Below are 25,555 nucleotides of genomic sequence, written 5' to 3'. Positions count from 1 at the left end.
CGCCCCGTAGCAGTGTCTCCTTTTCCTTGTCGCTGATGAAAAGGAGACACTGAGCAATATGATTGCTGGGGATATATTGCTAGCAATATATCCCCAGCAATCATATTACCCCGTGTGTACACAGCATTAGTATCAGCCAATCGTGACCACGGCCAATGAACTGCACCCCACTGCTGGCTATATATATATCAGGAATACATTGAGAGGCATTACGCCCCATACACACTAGGCGCCCTTGGCTACCGCCAATCGAGGTAATAATATTGGCTGCGTCAGCCAATTTTGCACAGCACAATGCGCCGATATATCAGGGCATCAGCCATGTTGCACAGCTGACCAGGGGTGCCGACAGGACGTCCAGGCACCCGTAAAAAGAAGGGGGAATAGCCACTTGGAAGGTGTGTGCTTGTGCGGGCAGAATAGGTGGGTGGGAGGGATCCCACATGCAGAGAGAGAGGGTACATCGATGGTACACCCTGGTTGATGGTGCATCAATATGTCAGACACTCACTCACTGGTCCTGATAAAGCTCTGTTTTGTGAAGTGTACACTGACCTGAAAGCTCAGTGTGTTTGACTCCCTTTTCCCCTCCCCATTGATACTGCGCTACTGATTTGTGTCTAGCTTAAAATTGAAAGGCCAAGCGTACGCCAGTCTTCACTGGGTTTGCACGCCTGCCTCAAGCTGCGGTGTGTGACGTCTGCACTGCCGCTTGCTGATTGCAGAGCAGACGGGAGACGGACGGCGCTGCTACTAACACGCCGCCCGCTCAGCTCTGTGTCACTCAGCCGCTACCAACAACATTCGCCTCCCAACAGCGGTGTGAGACTGGTGAAGGAGTGGCATTACTCGTCAGTCTTCACCCGCTGGGAAGGCGCTTAGCCCTCCGCATGCATGTTAATTAAGATTGGCTATGGTAATATCAAGAAGAGTCAATGAACTCTGTATATGCTCATTAGACTTTGCCAATCACTATTGAATTTGTGCCGCTCTTCCCCCAGCAGGGTTAATAAGTGGCATTAACGGCATGATCCGGTCCACTACATACCCGGTGGGAATTTAGCAGCACTGTTTAAATTGGGTTATGCCAAAACCAGCAATTTAGTACAGATAATTGATAAGGTAGCAGGCAAGCTTAGCTATCTGTACACTCATCAATTGCTGACAGACATCGAATGAAGTGTTAAGCACTCATACATTTAAAAGTTTAATTTGCCTGTCAGTAGTACCATAGCAGCATAAACTATTTATACCTATAGGGGACGCCAGGGGAATTGGGCCACACTGAGCGAGGATAAATTCTTTATCCTTTTTGTTACACTGTCTGTGTTATATTTTTCAGTTGTCTGTCAATATTTCTCCGTTGTCTTTTAATAAAAGCTAAATAAAGGTTATATTTTAATAAATTATTCACTCTGAGGTGCACCACACAGAGACATTCTTCTCTCTTTTCGACTTATACTTTACTCCATGTCCAGTGGTAGCACACCCTCCTGAAATTGATAAAGTGGAAACACCCACTATAACCATACTGCGGGTCCGTTTATACTGTATCCTTGAATTTTTGTACAGATCCAGTGCGACTGACCTCCTCCTATCCCCCCGTCCCTGTTTTTGATGTCAGACACTCAATTTAACAGTTGATATATTGGCCAGTGTGTATGCACCTTAACACTAACCAATGTGCTATAGATTGACCACCTTGTCAGGTTTTTATAGTAGAGATGTGCGGCGGCCACTTTTTCGAGTTTTGGTTTTGGTTTTGGATCTCCCTTCGTGTTTTGGATCTGGATTGGTTTTGGCAAAACCACCCTTGCAGGTTTTGGTTTTGGTTTTGGATCTGGATTTTTTTGGAAAAATGCAAAAAAAATTGCTAAAATAACAGAATTTTAGCCTGTTTTTGCCCCTAAAGTATTATTTACCTCAATAACATTAGTTTCCACTCATTTCTAGTCAATTTTGATCACTTCACAGCTCACAAATTTGTTTTCATTTACTGTAGTTGGGCCAAAAGGTTATACCGAGGTAGCTGGATGACTGAGCTAAGCGACAGCAGTGGGCATCACATACATGTGGACCTTACACTTCCAACCTGGCACATCTTGGAAGCAGAGCGGCACTCCAGGGGCAGACAGGGTGGCAGCTTAATAAACTACCCCAAAAAAAGAGAAATGCTCCAAAGAGCAAAAAATACAAAGACTGGTAGTAGAAGCTTCAGCACTTCGATCAGGTTGCTGATCTCCCACTATTTCCTACTCCATCATCCTCCAAAAATGTGTTTTTATTTTATTTATTACTTTTATTTATTTTTCTTACTTTACACTGGACACAGCCTGTCACACTGGACACAGCCCCTTGGACACTGGACACTGCCCCTGGACACAGCCCCTGGACACTGCCCCTGGACACTGGACACAGCCCGTCACCCTGGACACAGCCCCTGGACAATGGACACAGCCTCTGGACACAGCTCCTGTACACTGGACACAGCCGTCACACTGGACACTGCCCCTGGACACAGCCCCTGGACACTGGACACAACCCCTGTACACAGCCCCTGTACACTGGACACAACCCCTGTACACAGCCCCTGTACACTGGACACAACCCCTGTACACTGGACACAGCCCCTGTCACACTGGACACAGGCCCTGTCACACTTGACACAACCCCTGTACACAGCCCCTGTACACAGCCCCTGTACACTGGACACAGCCCCTGTACACTGGACACAACCCCTGTACACTGGACACAACCCCTGTACACTGGACACAGCCCCTGTCACTCTGGACACAGGCCCTGTCACACTGGACACAACCCCTGGACACAACCCCTGTACACTGGACACAGCCCCTGTACACTGGACACAGCCCCTGTACACTGGACACAGCCCCTGTACACAGCCCCTGTACACTGGACACAACCCCTGTACACTGGACACAGCCCCTGTACACAGCCCCTGTACACAGCCCCTGTACACTGGGCACAGCCCCGTACACTGGACACAAGCCCTGTCACACTGAACACAGCCCCTGTACAGCTCCTTGTACACTGGTACACTGGACTTGTGTACAGCAGCCCCTGCAGACCCTAATTGAGTGAGCAGCAGCAAAATAATATATTATTATTATAGCACAGCACAGAGCACAACCACCCTCTTCCCTCTCCTATGCTGGAGTAAAGATGGCGGGGCGCGGGTGCGTCTTATATAGAATCTAGATCCCGCGAGAATCCGACAGCGCGATGATGATGTTTTGCCTCTTTTTCGGTCCGGAATTCAGGCGGGAACACCCGAGCCGACTCGGATCCTGTCTCGGATCACCATATTCGGATCTGTCGGATTCCGGCGATCCGGACCCGCTCATCTCTAGTTTATAGTTTAATCCCAGAAAATACAAGTCTTTTAATTATATGCCCAGCCTTAGCCCTATCCTGATTGGGAATCGTCAAAGCCACCTACCCCTACCCCCCAACCTATTCACACACACACCTCCCAGCAGGGCTGCCATCAAAAATTGTGGGGCCCGGGACTGACAAAATAGGCAGGGACCCCTCCCCCTTGTAAAAAAAAAAAACCGACGTGCCTGGTGAGACCACCCGTGTCCGCAGCACCGGCCGCACTACTCAACCTCCACAGGTACAAGATTACTAAAGAGTGGAGAAATGGACAAATAGAGAAGTTTCGTATAGCAACCAATCAGGGCTGGCGCTACCCGCTCAGCAGGGGATGCAAAACCTGGCGCAGTGTGCCTAAGGAGCTCTAGCTGGCGAAATTGTATAACTGACACTAGTGTGTGGTTAAAGGTGAATTGATACTATTATGTGGCCACGCTGCTTCCCTGCAAAGCCGCACCCTACGGCGCACACTATCCCTGTTTTCAATTTGTGTGGGGGGATGACCAATTCCTTTTCTGGCACAGGGCACCAAATTGTATAGTTACTGCATTGTTGCACATGATGTCTATAAGTAGCACCACTGTATTATACTGTTATACACCTTTTTTTTACCATGTGCCTTTGGTTCTTGCTGTCTTTTTGTAAAGTAGGTTTGGGCGCAGATTTGTAGTTTGCAGGAGGGTGCCGAACACCCTAGTTCCGGTCCTGCAACTAATCAGCTTCTACCAATTTTATTATAGAATCTACATGAATTTTGTTATGACGTAAAGTGAAAACAAAAAAACAATATAAGGAAAAATGCAGAAAAATAAATATATAGGGAAAGAATACATAGGAAAGACTATATATTTGAAAAAAATGATAACAAAATAAAGATAAATATAAATAACATGGAGATATTTTTATTTGTAATGTGGAAGATGATGGATATCAAGCATGTCTTGCACTTAAACAGGGGGCTTATTGGTTGACCGTGGAAAAATGCAGGACCAAAGGGTTATATTTGGGGAGGACTCTGGAACATGTCCAAGATGGCAGCCCTGAACAGTTTCCATTGCACCAAATGGATTGTTACAACTCTGGCGATGGTGGTCACCAGGACAGAGCAGCAGGTGCCAGTTAGTTGAACATGGCAAACGTCTCCCGTGGAAATAATATTATGACCCGTTAGGGTCATTTCTCCTTTTATGTTGGAATAAAAAAATAGGTTGTAATTTTACACTGCCCATTGCTTGGTATTCAACATCTCATTATAGGTTTAGACTTTGGACATAATGATGGCGGTGGTGTTGGGGATGGGGGAGGGGGGGTTACTGGTATTGAATGTAAATATAACTGATTGCCTACTGGATATACAATGATATCTCAATGCATCAATGCCCCCAAACTACATTAGGTAAAAACAGCATTGCAGGGGTGATATTACATAATCAATCGTATCACACCTTGCATCGCCTTGTAGGAACCATTTCTGCACAAGATCACTGTTACTCACTTAAAGAAAAGGTGGTGTTGTCCTCCCTGTTTTTTTGAGCACACAGTAACACAGTCATAGAGGGTATGGGAGGAGGAGGCGTGTTGGGATGTATTACAGTAATGGCAGGCTGGAAGTTCCCGGTTTATTTTGATTGTATCTCACTGTTGCCATACGCTGGTGTCCAGCTCCGCTGCTGTAAGGACTGCGTAAACAAAGAGCTGACTGTCCCTTCTCCTTATACCCAGCTCCTGGGATGACTCACTTCCCCCCTCTAACTCAGCAGCGGGACACAGAACCTGCCACCAGCCAAGGCTGCATTATCTGAGGAATACAGGGATTTTACAACAAAATAACACTCGTCTGCGAAAACACTGACCTCTATCATCCTGATGGTGAAACCTCTTTAACCCTTTGAGTGCCAAGTGCATTTGTCAAAATAGGTGTGAAAATTGCCTAGCAAACATTTTTATTCATCATAACGACCTGCAATGTTTACCTTACATAGGAAATATAATCTTATTTTTACACAGCATTTGTAGTTTGAATTTCTATAACACATGTGAGCGACGCTGGTGTTTTTAGCAGATGTTTTGCACATCTCTCACAGAAATGTTGGCACTGAAAGGGTTAAAAAGGATTGATTCGCTTGTTATCATAAATGGAACTTATGGGCATACGGTAGATTTGCTCAGTATTTGCAGAATACGCGGTGGCCCGGCTTGTCACCCATCAACAGCGATTGCATAAGCCTGGTATAAAATAGGTTCCAAAGTATGGAAAAATAAAGTCTATTTTGGATGTTCTCTTGTAAATATTGTGTGGGTGGATGGATACAAGAATCAGAGCGATGGGGAATATGTGTTGGTATTTAGGAAAAACAACTAAATGTCCTCAGCAGGGATCGCTGGATTCCAGCTTCTGACAGCTTTCGCCAACTATTTGTTTCATGACTAAAATCAACATCAGGGCTGACGGCAGCCTCGCTTGGCTTTGCATCACTGGAATAAACTGGATATGCAAGTTACATTCCAAGCCAATGGTTCATATATCGATTTCACTATCATCTACACTGCTGCAGCAACGCACTCTAATGACCCCGAGATAGAGCCGACCTTATGAGTTTACTCTGTAACCCAGCCCACATTACACAGATTTCCTAATGCAGAGAGATATCGTATCTGTATATACAGTATATCCATACTGATGTGAATGAAACAAATGACAGTATAAATTCATGCAACCAGCTGCAGACTGGATAACCTCAATATCCAGCATGTGATCAATGTAACAAGACTTCATATTTTCCTACTCTCTTTCCGTGGGGTATGAATCATAGGATAGACAGCAACTAGGTCGACAAGCATAAGGTCGACAACACTAGGTCGACATGCATGAAGGTCAACCTGACTGAAGGTCAACATGCAGCAAGGTCGATATGACTGAAGGTCGATGAGGTTATTAGGTCGACATGGAGAAGGTCAACAGTCAAAATGTCGATATGGGGGTTCTCACTTTTTTTGTCCCGAATTTAGACATAGTCGACATGGACACTGAAACGTAGCACCGCGTCCCCTCGCATGGCTCGCTGCGCTTGCCATGCTATTCTCCCACCACGCCCTAGTGGATGGTAGGGCATGATATACCGCCTGTCGGCTCAAAAAAAAGTGAAAAACCCCATGTCGACCTTTTGACTGTAGACCTTCTAAATGACGGCCTAATGCTTGTGTTGACCTGATGACCCTATTGACCTAACCCATGTTGACCTTCAGTCATGTCGACCTTCCTGCATGTTGACCTTTAGTCATGTCGACCTTCCTGCATGTTGACCTTCAGTCATGTTGACCTTCATGCATGTCGACCTAGTGATGTCCACAAAAAGCTTGTCGACGTAGTGGTGTCAGCCTAATGCTTGTAGACCTAGTGATTGAATCCCCTTCCGTGCTTGGGGTACTCCTGAATGTTGCAGATTCCCCACAGACTCTAGGGGGTGTAGGTCACCCTCCCCATCTGACCCACTTCCTTTTGAAATGGGATGGTGGGGAGTTGCGATCTCAGAAAATCACGTCATCTTGCCATACTCCCTCGATGTGATCTTGCCATTTGCAGAATGCTGCTATGATGGGCAGGGCCTATTAGCACAAAGCACCTCCCATAATGATCGCTTTAATCTCCCCAGAGAGGTAGCAGAGAAAGTTAGAAATACGGAAGAGTTTGAAATGAAAAAGTATCTATGCAGAGGTGTCCTAAAGGTTGTAGAATAGATTCTGGAGTAAAGGGCCTGATTCAGACCTGCTCGCTAGGCAGCGTATATTCACTGCCTAACAAGCAGGTAAATGCGTACACATCCGCTCGCATTCATCAACAAGGAGGATACAGTAAATCAGTCAATGGTCGCTCACATGGAATGGTTTCTCTAGCCTTCCTGGATAAATGTAAAGCCGCCCACACACGATGCGACGGGGTGATGCAATGCGCACTCCCACGCACATCCCATTGCACAGATTACATTGCATCTAGTACAAAAGGCACAGTTATCGCTCCGTGTAGGGGCGGCTTTAGGCTATACTTACCTTTTATCCTGGATCTGCCACATGCCCGTCCCCTTCCCACCCATCCTGGTACCAACACCCCGGCGAGTGTGAAACTCGCTGAAGGCATACGCTCCCGTGATTTGCACATGCGCATATTTCAGCATGTTCAAACTCCAACCATCGAGACCATGGTGAATTCAGGACCTGAGCAATCAGATCTGAATTGCTCCCAAAGTTTTATCTTTCATTGATCACCTACTGTATTAAACTCTTTTACCCTAAACCTTTATTTCATCCTATATATACCATATAGAAGGCAAACTCTAATATTAACCATTTGCTTCCCATTCTCACACTACTGTAAGTGCTACATTTACCAAGATGGGAGTTAATCTGGCCGTACATCTACAGATCGATTATCAGATCTGGCTGGTTGGAACAAAATCCTGGTAATGGATGAGAGCAAATAACAGTTGACCATTTGCTTTAAAATGCTGGAAAACTGCCAAAAACTGTCCTGTGCATAGAAAATTAAATAAAAGGAAGGAAAAAGCAGCGCTAAATAATTTAGGAAAAATTGGATGATCTTTACAAAATTGTTTTAACTAAATGATAAACACACATATAAAAAAGATAAATAAAAACATCATCAGTACATGGCATGTAATGAAAGAAAAAATATATATGAGGGTATATAGTAAATAATTAAAAGCCCATTTCCACACTAGCAGCAATTAGGAGAGTCCGTTCCTATTATGCCCAGAAAGGCAAGATTTGACAGATTTGGCATTCCTTTGAAAAAGCTGCCAGGTGCAGCGAAACACGTCAAGAGTGCTGTTACCCATTTGCCACCACCTCATTTTGGATTGCAGCCCGAACAAGCCCAGCAGAGGATTCAACCTCCTACCTCCAACCTCCTACCCTCCTACCACCTTGGGATACCAATAAGCATTAAATCTTTGGTACTTGTGTACTTTCACGGCCAAATGTAGTGGCATGCGATGGCATGCGATGGCATACGATGGCATGCGATTTTTGAATGTTTTTTTGCATTTTTTTAAAAATCGCATGCGATCGCATCACAAACGATTCGATTGCATGCGATCGCATGCGATTTTTAACAGAAATGCATCCAAATGCACTGAAATTAGTATCAAACATGTTCAATGGCCCCCAAATGTTATTTTTGAGGCTGTACCACCCCCACTATCAACGCGAACCCGAAGCGTGGCGAGCGCAGCGAGCCCGCGAGGGGCGGCGGTACGCGTCCTACGACCTTTTCATACCCCCACTATCCACTATCCGAAGCGTGGCGAGCGCAGCGAGCCCCGCAAGGGGACGCGGACACCTGCGAAGCCCGCGAGGGGACGTGGATACCTGTGAAGGTATCCGTGTCCGCTCGGCACGCTTCAGGCCTGGTGGCTCGCTGCGCTCGCCACACTTTCTATTCTGAACTCCACGCCGACGTGGATAGTGGGGGTATGAAAAGGTCGTAGGACGCGTACCGCCACCCCTCGCGGGCTCGCTGCGCTCGCCACGCTTCGGGTTCGCGTTGATAGTGGGGGTGGTACAGCCTCAAAAATGACATTTGGGGGCCATTGAACATGTTTGATACTAATTTCAATGCATTTGGATGCATTTCTGTTAAAAATCGCATGCGATGCGATTTTTTTCCTATACGATGGACATCGTGGGAGCTGTGATTGTACACAAGTACCGAATCTTACTTTTCACTCAAAATCTCCTTCAGGACATCTGAGGTTTCCCACCAAACTGTCCTCAAAGTGACCTCCAGTGGATTGGTGATTTGTGCCATCTGGGCCGACCACTTGGACCTAAGGACATTGCAACCTATAACCCATCTGGAGTGGTAAATCTGGGGCAGATTTATTAAGCTTGGAGAAGAGATAAACTGGAGATAAATCGGAGAAAAGGTAAAAGGAGATAAAGCACCTGCCAAACAGCTGTGTTTGAAAAAGACAGCTGGGAGTTGATTGGCTGGTGCTTTATCTCCTTTTAGCTTTTCTCCGATTTATCTCCAGTTTATCTCTTCTCCAAGCTTAATAAATCTGCCCCTATGTCTCAAATCTTGACTTTGTGGGCATAATAGGAACGGACTCTCCTAATTGCTGCTAGTGTGGAAATGGGCTTTTAATTATTTACTATATACCCTCTTATATATTTTTTCTATTATTACATGCCATGTACTGATGATGTTTTTATTTATCTTTTTTATATGTGTGTTTATCATTTAGTTAAAACAATTTTGTAAAGATCATCCAAACTATCGCCAGCCCCCAGCTTCTGCCAGGGGGCACGCGTGCCCGAGACGCCACACGCCCCGTGGCAACGGAGCTCCCTGCCTATATAATTACCCCCTCTCCTTCATGTCCTCCCATCCTCATTCACTTCTGACAGCATCACTTGCTGTGAGCACATATACAGGGGAATGTGCAACGATCTTAGTTACTGCCAATTTAAGGAAGACGGCAAAGTTTACTCTTCAGATAATTGCATACCTCCCAACTTTCTGTGCGCCGGACCCAGGACACAGCTGCTGCGCGCCGAAATTTTCGGCCTAATTTAGGGGGCGTGGCCTATGCCGCAGCTCTCCCGCGAGGCCACGCCCCCATTTTGCCGCTATGGGGGCATGACCCAGAGGCTCTGTGAGCCTCTAGCCATGCCCCCAGCCCCCTGGCTGCGGGAATAGACGCTGTGCGCGTGCGCACAGCATTTATTCCCTGCTGCTTAGCAGCTGACAGGGGGGACTCCCAACAGCCCCCCTCACCACGGGACACTGCCGGCCGCGGGAGGGACAGCGGGACAGGCCCTGATAATCGGGACTGTCCCGCTAAAATAGGGACTGTTGGGAGGTATGTAATTGCGTATTATATACTATCAGCTGCTGGGAGACATTACAAGATAAATGCAATAATAACTATTTTGTTTTAGTAAGTTAGTCACTATAGAAACAAACTATATTTGCTGATCTTGTTACTCTGGCAAAGCTTTGGACACTGGCCAATAAGTTTTCCTTTATTTTTTTTTTACTTTCGACACACCCAACCGTCTGCTTAAAGCTGTGTGATTATTGGGGGAGGAAGAAGATAAAAGATGTTTTGTAAAGAAATACTCTAAGTAATAGCAGATTGTTTCTGAGTGTTTCAGTTTCACTAAATTTATAAGCGGTGACAAAGAACACTTCCTGGATACTGCAGCTGACAATATGAGAGCTGAACATGGTAGTGTGTGAAAAGTTACAAGAGGTCAGACAAGATTTTATGTGTGACTTCCGCCCTCTGGCGGTAGTTGTTGTTATTGCACAGTGAAGATTATTTCCACCACTGGGAATTAGGTTTCTATAGTATAGGGCTAATGATGCATTAAAGAAAATTATTTCAGGATGTTCTCATTGAGGTTTAATTGGTTAAGTTGCCGTTTTTTTTTTAGTACAAGCCTTTCTTCCCATACAGTTTTCGTTTTCCAGGTGCACTCAATACTGACTGACATTTTCCTATCCACAGGTGGAGCTAATTATTTCACTTGATTCTGTGAGGAGACCTGCAAAACATGCACTGTGTGGGGTCCTGAGGACCGACTTTGAGAGCCTCTGCGATAAGTAGGGTTACCACCTAGTCCCTTTAATTCCGGACACATATTAATTACACAGGTTCTGTGGCTGGCTGACTTCAAGACTCCACTTCACCTGATTTTAAACTGCCACAGAACCTGTGTAATTAACATGTGTCCGGAATTAAAGGGACTAGGTGGTAACCCTAGCGATAAGGCATTGAAAGTGGAGGTCTCTAGTGCTTGTACAATCTGGAATATGCTAGTACATAAGGGTGAGGGTGAGAATAGTATTTGCATATTACCACAGCTGCGACTGGAATCCAGCGGCCAGCCTAAGTAGAGTTTGCTGATGCGTTTCACCTACACACACTGACAGGAAGTAGTGGCAGCGCGATGTCTAATGAAACTTTATATTGGTTAGATAGATTATGTAGGAAACAATGCGCTTGTGGTAAGGAGATTGATTAATAACAGGTGCACTATGTGATGTTATTGAGCTCTCTATTTGAGGCATGCATTCTGGGGGCTAATCACTTGCTGTGAGTCTGTCTGTGGTGCAGGGCTGGGCAATTGCGGCCCTTCAGATGTTGATGAACTACACATCCCAGGATGCTTTGCATTAGTTTTGCTATGTGGCCATGCTGAAACTGATGCAAGGCATGCTGGTATGTGTAGTTCTTCAACATCTGGAGGGCCGCAATTGTGGAGAAAGGTGTGCCATATGATCCAGAGGCTGTACTTTGATGGCATGATGATGTCACTTTAACAATAAACATTGCCGCTATAACTGCTTGAAGACTGGTGAATGCTGTTTTTCGGGATCTACTATTAATTATTAAATTCAGGTGTTTCAATCAAACCAGTTGCCACAGGTGTATAAAATCATGCATGCAGTCTCCATTTGCAACCATTTGTGATACTAAATGGGTCGTTCTGAAGAGCTCAGTGACTTCAAGGGGTAAATTTACTGAGATGGGAGTTCTATTGAAGATAGGAATTTGCCCATAGCAACCAATCAGATGATTTCTATTATCTTCTAGAAGGTGCTTAATAAATAAAAAGTAGAATATGATTGGTTGCTATGGGCAACATCCTATCTTCAAAGGAACTCCCATCTTAGTAAATTTCCCCCCAAGCGTGGTACTGTGATAGGATGCAACCTATGCAATAAGACGGTATATGAAATTTCAATTGTCAATGATGTTATTATAAAGCAGAAGCGTCAGTGGCGTAGCTACCGTGCAGCAGAAATGTAGTATATATTTATATACTGCCTTCATAACCCATCAGTTACATAACAGGAGCTATGTGATGTACACAAGATTTGATACACATGGTACACACAGGCTTTCCTACCCTCCCGGAATGGCCGGGAGGCTCCTGAAACTCGGGTCCCTTTCCCAGACCCCGGGAAGGTGGGTAAGTCTCCCACATTGGCCACGTTGTCCCCTGCACCCTCCTTCACTGCGCTACATACTGATTTTCGTGGGTTCGTCGGCGAGGGGCGGGGCTAAAATGGTGCAAATCGCATAATTTTGTGACATTTTAGTCCGTCCCCCAATCTGCAGACCCGCAAAGTGACTCCTTTGCCTGCTATGGGGGCAGGGCTTGGTGACGTCCACCTCGCCCAACCCCCTGACATGCTGCTGCCTGGTCTCCTCTCCGGGCTTTTCCCGGAGAGGAGAACTAAAAAAGTAGGCAAGTATGGGTATACATGTCAATAACAACACGTGATGATGGTAGTGTTGAGATGTTTTTGAAAGTAACTAGGGGGTGAGTGAGTGTTTGTGAGTAGCATTGGTCTTAAGGACTAAGGAAGCAGATGGGTGCATGGGCATTACTCTTCATGGTCCATTCATGGAGATGCTTGGCTACCACTGGAGACTTGCCTGAATGCAGTGTCACAGAAGCTGAGTGCCGTGCTGGCATTTTGGTGTCTCCCCTTAGAGGGTGACACCCGGGTATGGCCTGCGCCCCACACACACACCTCAAGCTACTGCCACTATAGTATGCAACCATTATTCTGCCTGGAGGTGAGGGAGTCTGTTCCGAGCATTCCTGGTGATCAAAGCACGATGAATGCTCAGGATTTAGCAAAATATGACAGTGGTTGTAGAGTCTCGAATTTTTTTTTAGAAATGGATTATTTGGTGTCATAGGACACAATACAAAGTAATTTGATGGACCTTAGACCACCAGGAGACAGACATATTGCAAATAGTCCAATTCCCTGTGCATGCTATGGAAAGGTTCTCCTTAAAATGGTACACTCTCCCTTTATATACCAGCTGGTTGACCGGTACAGTGCCAAGCATAATTCATTTATTTGCCTCATATATCATTGTGTTTTGATGCGGTAGGGAAACCACAGTAATATTGAATAGGAGCGATGTTAATGGGGTAGGGTTGTGATTTTGTACTGTAGCTGTGTCAGGAGTTTTAGGCGATGCCATAAGAAAAATGGCTTAGAGGGCTGGGTATGATATTTCGGCGATGGCGGCATACAGTATTTTATCCCTACCCCTAATACTAACCCGCCCCCTCAATAGCCTAGGGCTCACCTCTCCCACCCTTGGGAATCCTCTGTTGGTATTCAGGCCGCATTCCTGATTAGATGGTTTATCAGTGGGGGCATCTACAGTGTAGACAAGGAGCAACCTTCATAGGAAGACTTAGAAAATGTTCCTTGAAATCTTATGAAGGGGGCGGGTGGGGGAGGGACAGGGGGCAGCAGGGCGACTCCATAAAAGTACTGGGTGTTTGCCTGCTCGGGGCAGGAGGCTGATATCACATAACAGCAGCCACCTCACATTCGGCGATCTGCAGCGGAAATAAAATTTAGTTTAGACTGACTTTTATTTCTAAAGGGGAGAGAAATCATTAGCTGGGCAGCCACCATCGAATTAATTCTCTGCCCTTCGGCCTCATGCGAGAGGATGTGTTCTAATACACATCTCCTCGCATGCTAGCGAGGGAATGTGGGTGGTTGGGTGTCCGGTGGGGCGGCGGGTGGCGTTGACCTGTTAGGCTGCGAGTATTCCCATTCTCTGGTACTATTCTATAGAGAATATTCTGGAGAATTTTAGGGGGTTGTGGATAAGGAGTGTCTATTGTAGGTAGGGGGACATAAAAAGGACACCTTCATTACAGGTATATGCATCCTACAAATCCACAAATATTCTGAGAATTACAAATTTTCAATTTAAATAAAAAATATTTGGAGATTGCCCCTTAACAGGATTCTTTCTAAGTAACTTATTTAAAAGACCAGGTAAAATTAAATTATTTCTGGATTGCTTGGGTTGTTCCATCAGACAAATGCTGTGTGCAACAGTTTTGAATGTTTATTTTTATTTTTTGCAGTTGGAACAGAAGCTTCTTCATGAGAGGGACAGCGACTATAGTTTTACAGATGACCAAGAGAACTAAGTCACCCATGAATATGGCTCTTTACTACCTATATTGATGCCTCTTATGTTTGGGTAAGGCAAAGGAATCTGGAATGAAGATGAGTGTTATAATATGTCTAGTGCAACTGGTACAGTGGCACAAGGGCGTTTGGCTGGGGCAGTACACCTATGAAACTCCAACGCAGGTGTCCTACAGCCGGTTCTGAGTTCAGGGTGGACAGAAAACTCTGCGGGAGCAAAACTGATCTATTTTATAGGAAGGTCACTAGGAGCATATCCTTGCTTTCTTTGTATGTTCTTTGCTTTTTTTTCTTTCTTTGTATGTATGTTGAGAGGCAGAGAGGAGCTTGCATTAGGCGGAGATGCAGGTCCTGATATGCCACATGGAGTAGTCTGGGGTTGCTCCAAGGTAGGTAGCTCTTAGTTCAGATATACCAAGTAAGTAGCCATTATCATGAGGCTCCTTGCTGGCTAATTGTAGACCCAATTTAGGGTAACAGTGGTGTGGGGTGCGGTGCCCCTGGACTGGTTGGGCTGGGTGGCTTTAGTGCGGCATGCCCTTACATTCTATTAACACTTTTCCCTCACTAAAGGTGCATACACACTGTACAATTTTTTTGACCAATTTGGTTGAAAGACATTTCCATTGAACCCAGTGTCCTGGACGAAAGATGTTGACAAAAGATATTGTCAACAAACAAACAATGAAAGATGATGTGCATACCCGCCAGTTGTTCATCAAGATTGTTCGTCAACTGTGCATGCAGCTCAATTTGAATATCTTTCAAAAAGAGCCTATAAACTGTAGCTAGATCTTTCTTCTTTCGTCTGTCGTCAATATCTTTAGTCAACATCTTTAGTTCAGGACACTGGGTTCAATGGAAATGTCTTTCAACCAAATTGGTCAAAAAAATTGTACAGTGTGTATGCACCCTAACACTATCTCTCTCTTATTTTAATTACATTTCATTTATCTCTCTCTTTATATATAGCTTCGGCTTCCTATCACTAATTATTAACACTTAGTATCTCACTGGCATGCCGCACTGGGCCTCCTAGCTTATGATGGTTTTTGGGGTGCCGCACCCTGCACCTAGATATAGCGCTGGCGCCAATATACAGAGAAGCCTTGACGCGGCTTGGGGGCATGTCATACACCTGCGCAGGTATATGTAACCAATATCTCTGAATTCTATTATCATGTAGTGTTCAAGATTGGTTACTAATACTATTCAGTGTGCTGGGGGAACCAATGTCTTGTTACTTACCAAGTAACACCATGCACCTGAAAAGTATTACTGAACTAATTTGAGCATCTACCACTATCTGTATGTTTCTTTGGGGAGGTACTGGGTGGCGTCATTGAAGGGATAAAAGTACACTTTTTTTATCAAGGCAAACAACATTCTAGTGTCTCCCTAACTTCCTCTGTTACCTTACGAAACTCTACATCTGGTATATATGCAGCTATTTCCTGCTGGGTGCCCAGGCCTCTCTTGGGATTGTGATCAACTTGCAGCTTGTGCAATATATGGTCCATACCGCTGGCTATGCCTTCCAATGTACAGTATGTGCTATGTGCTATCCTTGATTGAGTATGGAAGTAAATGACCTCTGGGCATGTACTGCTCATTCCAGGAGCTTCCAAATGTAATGGAAATGACAGATAAAAGGTTTCTACAAACTTAATTCCACCACCAAGGGGGATATATGGAGTTTCTGGTAGCTACTTGTATTTGTCCAGTGACAGGGTACGCCTATGGCTCTTTTCTAAGGATAATATTTTCAGAAGTAGAGACACTTTTTCACCTTCCTGCAGTGGCTGACAAGTGTTTTTGGACCACCTTTTTCTTTGAGAGCTTGGCACCTAGGAACAGCTAGATTGGCTTGGGCAGCAAGCATCCTGACTCTCCACTGACAGTCAGGGGAGTGACATGTCCCATCACTTACCAACACAAACAGTACCACTGCCCCTGCCCAGCAGGCTAGACGGTGCACAGGTCACATGTACACTAGCTGCCAGTGACGGGGCTAACGCACAATACAGCAGAGTTTTCCTTAGCGCTTTAGGATTAGGATACAGTCTCAGTCTCTATGACTGGAATGGTGGACCTAATGCAGATGTTGTTCTTGTGATTGCTGTTGCTCTATTTTGCAAATGTGACTATATGCTAAAATTGGCAGAAGCTATCCTGAGCATGGGACGCCCACTGCTGTCACTTCTGTCCCATATTATACAACTGCTGATAAAATCAGTAGCATCTTCACAAATCAGTGTCAGCACTGCCGGAAGGAACATCCCCGTGGATCTTCCCATGTTATAAGCGGGAGCCTGGTTCAAGGACCCAGCTTACCCATTTACACTGTCACTTAACCTGGGATCTAACTAGGTCCAACCTTACAAAAGAGTGACTCTTTTCCACTGACCCACGGCACAGGTTATCACAGCAATAGCCCAGGTTTTAGCCCGGGCAGAGAATAAGAAGTATTACATTTTCAATAGAGTACCAATTCCTGAAACACACACTAACCTTACTGTAACTAAAGCACTCACACCAAGAATGTCCTTAAAATGATGTAATAAAATACATTATTATTTCTTTTTCTCACTTTAATTGACTTGAATTTAGAATTCATATGGACATATTAATTCTTTCAAGGGTGCTCTCTTATAGCAATGACATAAACTATAGCATGCAAGCCAATTAATTGTACATGCATATCCCCCTATATCCCGTGTGGCTCTTTTCATCTCACAGTTCACCTGAACAATAAGGTTAATTCAGCGTTATTAATAGAACAGCTGGTGCCAAGTTCTCTGCGCCTTTGTCTGCATTTGAGAGAACTGAAGACTTTGTGTGAGCTATGATTATTTAACAAGATATATTAATGGTATAAAAGTATACAATTAGGAAATCTGGAGCTCGGAACACAGACATTACACAAATATAAATATCAGAACATTGTTTTGAGACCCTAAAATACGGCAACGTCCCTGCAGACACACAAGTTTTTTTAGTAACTTATAAAGACTCCTAGGGACTTTGATTTGAGACAATGTTTATGGTTTAATAACACTTATCTAATTTTACTAACAAAGCAATATTTGTTCAGACATGTTCAGACAGGTTTTAATCATATTGTATTCAGTGGTCTTGGAGCTTTTTATTTAAATAAATTTTATTAGTGAGATGCCATGGATACATAAAGAAATAGTTAGACAAATAGATATGGTAAAGAATATGGTCCAAATATGTACAAATTAATGCAAAAATTAGGAACGTGCGCAGAGGTTCCCTGGACCAAATACAATACAGTCAAGAAAATATATAGGCATCTCTTTTGTTTTTGTTTTTAAAGGTGATAATATACTTAAAGGCAATATAGATATAGTGCATAACAAGGATAAATAATAATATATGTACATATACATACATACACACACACATACATGCATACATACATACACACACACATACATGCATACATACATATAGCTTACACATATATACACATACAAACATTTTTATTAGTCACAGAAGCCTTAAAGATAAAGTGTTTAAGAGAACTAATAGAGAAGAGAAAAAGAAAAAAAAAAAGGAAAGAAAAAAAGGGGGGGGGGGGACCCGGAAAGGAGGGGGGTCCTACCCGACTGGTCAAGTTCAAACTTTTAGGAGATAAGTTACTATGTTTTTAGTGGAAGGCTGGGGGTACATTGAAATACGTGGTCCATGGCTCCCAGACCCTAATAAATTTAGCGGAAGAGCAATTTAAGATACTAGTGATGTACTCCATTGAATGAATATGCCAGATCTTGGCAGTCACCTCGGCTAGAGACGGAACAGTTTGAGATCTCCATAGACCCGCTATACAGGTTCTAGCCGCCAGAACCATATGAGTGAACAATTTATTCTTCGAGCGAGTTGTGTCTGGGATATTCATTGAAAGGAGAAAATAGCCAGCTTCAAATGGAATTTGCAAAGATAGAATCGAATTAGCTAAGGTAGTCAGCTTCTGCCAAAAAGGGATTAAAACTGGGCATTCCCACCAGATGTGCAGAAAATTTCCATCCGCCTTTTTACATCTCCAGCATAGGGGGGATATATCTGCGTTCATTTTATTAATTCTTACTGGAACATAATACCATCTATAGAGAAGTTTATATGCGTTTTCTTTCAGTTTAACACATATAGAACTAGAGGCAACATTAGAGTAAATTTCAGACCAATCGTCATCTTGCAGCATTTTTCCTAGGTCAGATTCCCATGCATTCATATATGAATCTCTAGTATCAGAAGTCTGAGGTAATAAAGAAGGATATAAATTTGAAATTAGGCCTTTTGTCGATGTCTTGCGAAAAACTAAGTTTTCTATAGAGGTGAGTGGTCTAGCAGTGACTTGTGCAATTACTGAGGAATGAAAATGCCTGATTTGGAGATATTGAAAGAAATATTTATGCGGAATAGGGTGTATAGATTGGATGTCTGCAAATGTGGGGAAGGATGAAGTTTGAGAGATCTCATTAATAAACCTTATCCCGTTTTTCCACCAGCTACTAAAGGCCTTAGGGGAGCAACCTTGTCGAAAGTAAGGATTATCAAATAGAGGGATCAGTGGACTAGGATAGGGTGCTACTTTGAATCGTTTATTGGCAGTGTCCCAGATATCTAGAGAATGTGATATTACCGGATGGGTCTTTGTAATCTTAGGACGGGCCGGTCTGGGTAACCATAAAAGAGAATATACCGAATGGAGTTTGAGACTTTGAGATTCAATATCTACCCAAACCCTCTCAGAACTAGGTCTATTCCAAAGGACACATTGGGCCAATCCCGCTGCTAAGTAATATGAATTTAAATTTGGGACCCCGAGACCACCATCGGAAGAACGTCTCTGGATAATCAAACGACTCACTCTAGGCTTTTTTTTCGACCAAATAAAGTCCATAATTTTTTTTTTAAGAAATTTAAAAATACAAGGGGGAATACGTATCGGCAGGGTTTGAAAGTAATAGAGTAGACGTGGTAATACATTCATTTTGATAGCATTAATTCTACCAATCCAGGATATATGATATCCTCCCCAGTCAGCAAGGTCTTTTTGTAAACGTGCAATTAATCTTGGGTAATTAGCTTGATAAAGATGTCTGTAATTTTTAGTAATGGCGACACCCAAATAGGTGAGCTGGGTTCTATTCCAGCGGAAGTCGTAGGCCGACGCCAATGTATCTTTAATGTGCTGCGGGACATAGAGATCTAGGGCCTCAGTTTTTAATGAATTAATTTTATAACCTGATAACGTTCCGAAATCTGATATCTCACGGAAAAGGTGAGGGAGGGAGTTAGCTGGGTCAGTAATTGTGAGCAGGACGTCATCAGCATAAAGGGCTATTTTATGCTCCGCGTCACCTATTTTAATTCCTTTTATATTTGGGTTGGATCTAATGCGTGCTGCAAGAGGCTCAATAGTTAGTGCGAAAATGAGAGGGGACAGCGGGCATCCCTGTCGCGTCCCATTAGTAATTAAAAACGGGGAAGAGGCTATTCCATTAGCCAATACTGATGCACGTGGTTTGTCATAAAGGGATGATATTCCTTGGAAAAATCTACCAGAGATGCCTATCTTTTGAAGTATGTGAAACATGAAGGGCCATTGAATCCGGTCAAAGGCCTTCTCAGCGTCTAAGCTTAACACCAGAGCTGGAATCTTCTGTTCATGAATACTATGAATCAAGTCAATTGTACGGCGCGTGTTATCAAATGCCTGTCGGCCAGATATAAAGCCCACCTGGTCGGGGTGTACCAGGTCCGGGAGCAGTGGGCCCAGCCTGTTGGCTAACACCTTTGCAAATATCTTGATGTCAACGTTGAGCAAAGAAATGGGCCTATAGCTTGAGACCAGGAGGGGATCCTTGTCTGGTTTGGCGATCACCACTATGTTGGCCAAAGAGGTTAGTGAGTCAAAAGAATCACCATCAAGGAGACCATTAAAAAAACTTTTTAAAAAGGGAGTCAGAACTGAGGCGAATTTTTTATAATATAGAGGGGTAAATCCATCCGGGCCAGGAGTAGAGGAAGTTTTTAGACCTCCAATTACTGAGTGAATTTCCTCTTCTGATATTTCTGCATTCAGTTCTGCCAATCTCCGGTCGTCAAGGGTTGGAAAAAGGCCACTAGAATGGAAGGCAGAAAGAGACAGGGGATCAATAGAATTGTTTTGAGTACTGGAACTATTCAAATTATATAATTTCTTATAGAAATCATGGAATTCTGCTACTATTTGTTTTGGGTCATAGGTGATTATTCCCGAACTATGACTCTTAACCCTGGATATCAAGCTGGACATTTTCTTCTGTCAGTGGTCTTGGAGCTTAAGTTGAAGGAAAATGAATGTGCTCCTATATAAGGTAACATATTGGCAATGTGCACAACCTATATCACACACGAGGGTGGATCAATAAGTACCTGTGTTTGAAGACAGGTGGCGTTGCTGAGGAAAGTTGGTATTACTATCGCGTACTACCATCTTTCAAACAACGCCATACCAAATTTCAGATTGAATCATAGGTCAGTTTTTTTTTTCCCACCACGACAATGCACCAGCTCCCTCATCCGGAATTGTTGCGACCAACTTGCATGCTCCCTGCAACTTCATTCTGAAAACGTGGCTCGCGGGAAAAAATTTAAAATCAAAGGAGGAGGTCATCATCGAGACAGAAACCTACTTGAGTTTGACAAATCGTATTTATTAGAGGGTGTAAAGAATTGGCAGGGACATTGGGAAAAGTGTATTGCCGTGAAAGGAGTTGCCGACCCTCCCGGAATTACCGGGAGTCTCCCGAAAATCCGCGGGTCTCAGAGGCTTCTCCCGGAGAGGAGCATTTGAAAGTCGGCAACCCTATATATATATATATATATATATAAAGTAGGAATCCACCAGGGATAAGCACATCACTGCAGCCAAACTTGTGAAACAGCTCCAAGTTTATTAGCCTCGACGGGCCGTTACATGTACTCATGTCTCTTGAGAAAGGGGTTGTGCCCCGAAATGGCCCGTCGAGGCTAATAAACTTGGAGTTGTTTCACAAGTTCGGCTGCAGTGATTTGCTTATCCCTGGTGGATTCCTGCTTTGTATATATTTCAGCAAAGGCACGCAGCACTATTTGGATTTATTGTGGAGAGTGCCAGTCCTTCATCCTGTAAGCATACTTTTGATAGTAGATATTTGATGGCCTTTGTCCAGACAGTGCTGGGCCACAGGTTTGTCGGTCTTTCCTGTCTCTAGAGCCAGCCTAATCGTGTATCTGTGGTTCGCCATCCGATCACGGAAAGGTCTTGTGGTCATCCCTGTGTAATACAGCCCACAGGGGCAAATCAGGATGTATACCACATAGGCGCTTGTACAAGTTAATCGATGGCGGATTTTTATCCTCTTACCACTATGTGGGTGTGCCACGGTGTCGCCGCTCAACATCGCATTGCATGTTGTGCATCCTTTGCACTTGATGCAACCTGGTTTGGTGGATCGTAACCATTGTGATCCCTTCGGGCTTGGACGTGCTGTTGGTCTCATCAGGATCTGTTGGATATTTGGATTTCTGCGATAGGCCATCATTGGTGGCGGGTGATTCTGTAACCCCAATGTTCGGTCACTAGTCAGGAGCGGCCAATTTTTCTTATATATTGTTTTTGCCACTGTGGCTGTGTGGTCAAAGGTGTTTATATGTACCATTCTCTGGTCTATGTTTGTTTGTGATCTTACAGGCGGAGTTTCGTGTCTGGCCTTGGCTTTTTGTAGGCATCGGTTGATAATCTTCGGTGCATATCCCCTTTCGAGAAACCTCATCTTCATTTTATCCAATTGCACCAGAGTCCTCTCTTCTGTTGAATTCGTCCTAAGGACCCGTAGGAATTGGGAGATGGGCAGACTTTCTTTTAACTGGACAGGGTGCTGGCTTTGAGAATGCAGTATCGTATTTCTGTCCGTGCTTTTTCTGAACATTGTATAACCCAGTCGATCCCCATCTTTGAATACATTAAAAAACGTTACTGTTTGTTGGTCAATAGTATGAGTTAGACGGATTGGCTCTGGCATTGTATTAAGGTTGTGGACCATCATCTCAAAAGATTCCTTTGTTCCTGCCCATACTAGAAAAATATCGTCGATAAATTGACTATAGCATAACAGGTGCATATGGGCTATAGATGTAATATATTTACTCTCATACTTCGCCATGTACAAATTGCCCCCCCCCCCCCCCCGTGGCCTAAATGAAAACAACCCGCTAAACTGTTTCTTGTGAGGCATCGATGATAAATCCCTAAAAACAAAAAACAAAAACAACAATTGATTATCAGTTGCCTAAAACTCTTTGTTGGGTGGATAGGATGAGTGGACGGAGATAAGGGGTATGTGGACGGGATGCAGTTAAGATCCCGGCGGTCGGGATCCCGGCGTTCAGAATCCCGACGCCGGAATCCCGACCGCCGAAATGCCGACACTTTCTCCCTCCTGGGGTGTCCACGACACCCCTGGAGGGAGAATAAAATAGCGTGCCGAGCGTAGCGAGGCACCGGGCCCGCTGCGTGGCGAGCGCAGCGAGCCCGCAAGGGGGGGCGATCCACGTCCCCCCCTTGTCGGCATTTCAGCGGTCGGGATTCCGGCGTCGGGATTCTGAACGCCGGGATCCCGACCGCCGGGATTCAATACTGAATCCATGTGGACATATATGACCTTTTTTCATATCATCATCTCCAACAGTAGTGACCATCATCCATGTTGATAAAAATAATAAAAATTAATAAAAATGAAATAAATCTCTTTAATAAAAACATAAAACAATACATAAAATTCAAAAAATAATTATGTAAATATGTAGATATTGTATATGTTGTCCTATATGTTTGTATGTCAATGATATGTATTCCTTTTTGAAGGAGACAATATTTAAGTGCCTTGTTAAAATGCTGTACAGAAACCATTCCACTTATCTGCATTCAATTCTGGTAATAATCTAGAATATTTAAGTCTATGGATATGTTGTCTTATGGATAATTATATATATTATGTGAGACCCAAAACCAAAGCTTTTTCAGAAGCTTTGGCTAAGAGCATAAGCAGTCCAGTTACACCTATTTCGCTCTTTCCTATTGTATCCAAGTACCTACATCCACACTAACAACTCCCTCATAGTAAATGTTCTCCTCAATCAGGATCAGAAGTAGTCCTGCAGGCCATTTCAATGGCATGACTGACTCCTCGATTCCTGTGGAGGATCATTAAATGCTATGCCTACTGCTGCCACTGCTGCTGTTGGTAATGTGAATAGACTATCATCCCAGAGAGAAAGTTGGAAGTCCACACATTAACTAAGCAACTGACTGTCCAACAGTCCGTTGCAAGGAAGATGAAATATGACAGCAGTCATCCTGTTGCAAATCAAATTACTAAAGCCATAACAATGATTCTGGAGTTAGACGTGGGCCCATTATCCTCCATCAGTGCAGTGGGATTAGGCAGTTGATGGGTGTACTGTGCCCCCAGTACCAAATCCCATCTAGATTCCACTTCACTAGGCAAGCAATTCCCAGACTATACAGGGACACTAAGAAAAGTGTCCTTCGTGTCCTCAAAAATGCCATTGTACCCACTGTCCACTTAACCACGGACATGTGGACAAGTGGAACAGGGCAAACTAAGGACTACTGTACATGATTGTGACGGCCCACTGGGTAGGTGTATTGCCTTATGCAGCAACAACAGCAGCGGCACTAGCAGCATCTCAAAAGCGACAACTCATTCTTAGGCTGGCTACACTGTGTATTACTGATTTCCATAAGAGTCACACCTCCCAGAACCTCTTAGAGATCATCACACAATGGCTTACTCCGCGTAGACTCTCCTGGGTATTTGTGATATCTGAAAACACATTGTGCGAGCATTACAACTGGGCAAATTCCAGCATGTCCAATGTTTTCTCACACAGTTAACTTGGTGGAGCAGAATTTTTTTAAAAAAAGGACAGGTGCGCGCAGGAGATGCTGTCGGTGGGCAGAAACATTTTGTGCTGCTTTCGACATTTAGCGACTGTGTGTCAAAGACTGGAGCACCAGCAAACCCTCTTGAAACCTCCTCATCTGAAGCAAGAGGTAGTAATGAGGTAGAATTCTACCCTCTATATGCTTCAGAGGATGGAGGAGCAGCAAAAGGCCATTTAAGCCTATACATCCACCTATGACATAGGCAAAGGAGGGGGTATGCACCTGACTCAAGCGCAGTGGAGAATGATTTCCGTGTTGTGCAAGGTTCTCCAACCCTTTGTACTTGCCACACGTGAAGTCAGTTCAGACACGGTCAGCTTGAGTCAGGTCTTTCCTATCATGAGGCTTTTGCAGAAGCAGCTTGAGAAAGTGAAGGTGGAGCTAAAATCGATGTGGAACTTGTAGAGGGAGCCCTTCATTCTCTTTGTCAGGATTCAAGGGTGGTCAATCTGTTGAAATCAGAACACTACATTTTGGCCACCATGGTCGATTTTAGATTTAAAGCCTACATTGTATCTCTCTTTCCAGTGGACACAAGTATGCAGAGTTGCAAAGATCTGCTGGTGAGAAAATTGTCAGCTTAAGTGGAATGTGACACGACAACAGCTCCTCCTTCATTTTCTCCAGCAACTGGGGCTGCAAGGAAAAAACAGCATTTTTATAGCAGAACTGCTGTCGGTGATGCAGGGCAGGAGCAAGTTTGGATATATGGTCCATACTGAAGAAGCTACCTACAATTACTGACATGTCTACTGTCACTGCATATGATGCTTTCACCATTGAAAGAATGGTGAAGGATTATATCAGTGACATCACCCAAGTAGGCATGTCAGACAGCCCATATCTATACTGGCAGGAAAAAGAGGCAATTTGGACACCCCTGCACAAACTGGCTTTATTTAACCTTAGTTGCCCCCCTCCATTGTGCACTCCAAAAGAGATTTTAGTGCAACCAGGCACCTTATCGGTGATCGGCGTAGGAGGTTGCTTCCACAAAATGTGGAGAACAAGATGTACCTCAAAATTAATTTCTAAATTACTAAAGGAAGAACAGCAATTGCTTCCAGAAAGTACAGAGGGACCTGTGATGGTGGATTCCAGCAGGGATAAATTAATACTCTGTGAGA

Source organism: Crinia signifera, chromosome 5 (assembly GCF_055691185.1).
Source record: "Crinia signifera chromosome 5, ASM5569118v1, whole genome shotgun sequence".
In the NCBI taxonomy this organism is placed as follows: Eukaryota; Metazoa; Chordata; class Amphibia; order Anura; family Myobatrachidae; genus Crinia; species Crinia signifera.
Note: the sequence above shows the minus strand (reverse complement) of the source record.